We start from the raw sequence: 4,558 nt of genomic DNA, 5'->3' as shown, positions 1-4,558 counted from the left end.
AGGATAAACAGTATCTCTATATTCTTTCTTATGGATGCATGTGAATCTACAAGTAGCCTAAAATGAAGATTTTAAAAAGTACCGTAAGAATATTTCCCAAGATGGAAGAAACTTCAGTTTCCAAATTGTAAGGGTCCACCCGAAGATCCAAAGCAGACTTAGCAAAAATTTTACGTGAAACTCCAGATGAGATTAAAGAAAAAAATCCTAAAAGCACATGCATGATAGGCAGAGAGGAAAAAGAAGAAGGGCCACAGACAGGGAAGGAGGAGGGAGAGGGAGGAGGACGTGGGGAGAGGTGAGAGAGGGAGAGAAAGCAGGTCGCATGAAAGAGACAGGGTGTATGGGCAATAGTCTTAATCATAACATTGAAAGCCAGGAGGAAATGGACCAATGCTTTCAAAACTCAATTCTTCAAAATCTAGGTCTTTAACCTAAAATTCTCTTGCTCTTCCAATTAAACATGAGGTTAGGAAATTAGGATAAATATGCTTTCAAATATGCATATCCTCAACGTTTTTACTTTCAAGTTAGCTTTTTAAAGGATGGGAGCATATCAAGAGAGAAGTTACAGGATCCAGAACAGAAGTGAGCTGAAGCAGCTGAGGCAGTGTGGCAGCTGTGCTGTGGGCAGAAGTTCAGCCAGCTCAGAAGTGTCTCTCCAGGAAATATTAATAAATTAATTAAAGAGATTTATGGAGTGCTCATTTGTGAAGAAAAATTATTTAAAGTGTCCATAATTTTTTTTTTTTTAGAAAATTTGGAACATGGAGGGACTTCCCTGGTTGGTCCAGTGGCTAAGACTTTGCATTCCCAATACAGGGGTCCCAGGTTCGATCCCTGGTCAGGGAACTAGATTCCACAAACCACATCTAAGGGCTCACAGGTTGCAGCCAAAGTTCCCAGCACAAACAAATAAATTAAAAAAATTTTTTTTTTAAATTTGGAACATGGAAAAGTAACTAAGCAGGTTCTCAGTGCCAACAACTGAAAATGAAGCAATGAATTACTCCTTCAAAAAATAAAAAGCTGTATAAGGAAAAAAAATGGCATCCTTAGATTTAGCTTAGTCATGAACATATTTACATCATCGTAATAAACACTGGATTTAACAAAACACGTTGATGATGGGAGAGAGGGAGAATAAAAGTGGAGGGTGTATGTAGGGGACACTTGAAGGTGCTGACTTGCATTTTTATATAATAGATTTCGATAATGTCAAAAATCAAGAAATCAAGAATCATAGTAATAGCTAGTATTTTGAATGAAAATCTAATATGGTGGGAAGTGCAAAGTATACAGCTGAAAAAGTGAAAATTGGTTGCTTTTTAGAGTAGGGAGACACAGGGAAGTCAACTTCTGACTTGACTGTAAGTCTTCTAGTGATTTTGACATTTTAAACCACATGTGTGTATGACATTGATGAAAAAAAATTTAAATTTGAAAGAAAAAACCTGGAGGCAGTTTTTTTTCCTTTTAGATGCATTAAGGAGACAGGCTCAGTTGAGTCGGAGGAGACATTTATCCGTCTAGGGATATTTCAGAAGATATAGGCACACCTTCCAGACAATTCCTCCAGACCCTTTGCCCATCATCTGTATTAACAGTAACCATGGTAACCTGACTAGATGCTCTAGTGGCCGAGCCAAAGAAGAAAGGCAAGACAGAAAGATGGCGGATATGTTCTGATATTTGTCTCCTTGTCCCCTCCATTTCGGCTCCTTGCCTTTGTAAAGACAGAGGACTCAGGATTCTGATAATAGAGTAGATCCATGCACCTCTTGAATGATCCTGTTTTTTGTTTGTATGACCTGCAAAAAGCTGAGTGATTAAAAAACAAGTGTGGTAAAATGTGGCAGCTAGCACAGCCATACCAACAAAAAATAGCAAGAGAAGAGATTAACCCCAACAGATGGTTTTTAAATCTGACCTAAGCAGGAGGCATTTATTGCTGCCTCTGCTCTGGTGCAGACTAAGGTTTCTGATTTGCACCATGCTGTTCTCATAACATCAAAGTTTCTGCCAACAGGTAGAAAAGCCTTTATGTCTCACTGAGCTGAAAGTCCACAAAGCACCAGCTGCACTGTCTGCATGGAAGCAAAGAACATCCCCATTTTACAGATGAAGAAAGTGAGATTTAAATTTATTCTTCCCTGGAGCAAAACATTTAATACAGGCACTAACTACGCGGCAGGCACTTTCTTAGGTACTGAGATGGGGAGATGAAAGTCAGATGCTATGTGAACACAGAAGAGGGGGGCTGACTCATTCACTCATTCATTCAGCAAATATTCATTAAGGATTCAGTGCTTAGTTCTGGCTCGATGCTGAAGATAGAGCTCTAAATATACTAGACTTAGTCCTTGCTTTCATGAAACTTATTTTCAAATCTGGTGTACTTGGCTGTGCACTGAAATCTCCTGGTGGAGATTTAAAAGCTCCTGGTCTTATCCCAGGTCTCCTGCATCTGGGGGATGGAGGGGGATCCAGGAATTAGTGCTTTCCAAAGATCCCTAAGTAATACTTCTGTGTAGGCAAGGTTGAGACCCATCACCCTACCCCACCCCCAAAACTGATAAGAAATAAGTAACTGCATAATTTCAAATCATGGCAAGTATAATGAAAGAAAATTATAAGGTACATTGGTAGAGAATTAAAGGAGAGAAACTCTGGGTTTTCAGTCTCTACTGATGCCCCCCTGCTGTAGACCATTGGGTACACAGTCTTATGGTGCAGACTGGTAAAAATCACAGGAAGTCTGTGTTTGTAGAATTCTGGAGAATAGCCCTTTTGGATTCCTTGGCTAGCAGCACCTTTCCCTTCTACATTCCCCTCTGGGCAGGTTCCATAAAAGAGCATCACAGTCAGACTCTCATTTTATTTCTGCCTGTATTGAAAATCAGAACTCGATTAATGGTAGGCACTGCTGCTGATTCGACAGCATGATGCTTTTACGATGACTTCTTTTCTGGGAGTTGCTCTTGAAAGTTTCACTATAGAAATGCTAGGAAATTTTCTAGATCTCTAATGGCTCAGGCAGCGTAATTGCGATGCTCCTGTCACCTGCTGGTGTTAGTGTCCCTGGCCTTTAAAATACATCTGGCTCTTCTCCACCTCCATGAATAGGATCAGGGACAAGGATGACTGGAGGCAAAAGCACCAGCACAAGTGTTCAAGACAGTCCCAGGAGAGGCGGCTTGTACCTACTCTGTAACAATCTTGATTCTGAACCATCCCCCAGCTTGGCTTATTATTCAGCTTCACAGCTGGATCTAGGATACCAGATAGCATTAGTAGGGTCTATCTTTCTCCATCTCCTTTTCTGCCCTCTTCTCTGTTTTGGGTTTACTTTTACAGACGAGAAAGCATAAAGCTGGTGAGCAGAGTAGCTGGAATTTTTGCCTAGGTCTGTATGATTCCAGAGTTCATGCCCTCATTTTCCATTACAACATCCGGCCTTCTGAAGCCCTTGAATTCCCCTTCTTCTGAGCACAGCTCCCTGCGGAGGCTGGCCTGCAGAACTGAACACTGCCAACAGCACCCGCTGCCAGCACTTTAGGGACATCATCCTCTTAAATCTGTTCCCTCCTGTCCTCCCTTCCCCAGATGGAGTCTCCCTCTGCTCCTCGCCCTGAGTACTGGGCAGAAAAGGAGGTGCTTTCCTTTCACCAAATGTAGGAAACAACAGACCTTAGGATTCTTGTTCCTATCAAACTGCCTGTGTCTGGTCGGCCTGCACCCGGATCCTTCCTCTTGTGTTATATGCTCTTGTATTCAGTTAATAGGTTTTCAATCATTGAATATTTATGGAGCAATAACTCTGAGCCAGGACCTCTGTTAAGTGTTGAGATTAATAGAAGAATAAGGCACATGTTCTATGTCTTCCGTGAGCTCAAAGACCACTGCAGGAGGCAGACAGCTCCTGTGACCCAATCAAGGATGTGTTGGGACCATGAGATGGGCATGGCTATTGCTACTCAGGCATGGAATGTTAGTGACACATTTTTAGACAAAGAGGTAGGTAGAGGTATAGTATCGGGCAGTTAATTCCATTTATCCACCCGTGACACATTATTCTATCCATCTGACAATTGCAGTTAAATCCATTTGTGCCTAATGAACTCTGACTGCTCAGTGTGCTGGCTTCCCCAAGTCTTTATGGGTCTTCTGTGGGTCTTTATAGTCTTCTGTAGGTCAGCCGCCATGCCAGACATAGGTATAGGAGGGAACACACCTCCTGGGAACTTAGAGTCTATGGAAGTCAGGTTCCTAATTGTGTTGAACATAATAGTCACCAGGGGAACATGTTTACAACATAGATCCCCAAATCTCACTTCCAGAAATCTGGCTAATTAAGTCAGGAGAGCAATCTTAGAACCTTCACAGTTTTGAAACCTCCCAGCTGGATTCAGGTAGATCACACTTTCAGAAGCATTGCTCTCATTGATGTCGAGTGGCCTTGAAAGATGAGAAGTTAAGAGTTAGGCTAGACATTCCAGGTAGAAATATAGCATTAACAACAACAACACACAGGAGTGGAAAAGTGCAGGAGTGTGTT

General features: G+C 41.8%; 1 non-coding gene across 1 annotated transcript; it reads left to right on the top strand.

Moving 5' to 3' along the window:
- The first annotated feature begins 778 nt into the window (after positions 1 to 778).
- On the top strand, positions 779 to 852 carry TRNAG-CCC (transfer RNA glycine (anticodon CCC)). The gene has a single exon. It is a non-coding gene; the product is annotated as a tRNA-Gly (tRNA).
- Positions 853 to 4,558: the final 3,706 nt, after the last annotated feature.

Source organism: Ovis canadensis, chromosome 9 (assembly GCF_042477335.2).
Source record: "Ovis canadensis isolate MfBH-ARS-UI-01 breed Bighorn chromosome 9, ARS-UI_OviCan_v2, whole genome shotgun sequence".
NCBI lineage: Eukaryota > Metazoa > Chordata > Mammalia > Artiodactyla > Bovidae > Ovis > Ovis canadensis.
Note: the sequence above shows the minus strand (reverse complement) of the source record. Positions and strands in the feature narration are given on the sequence as shown.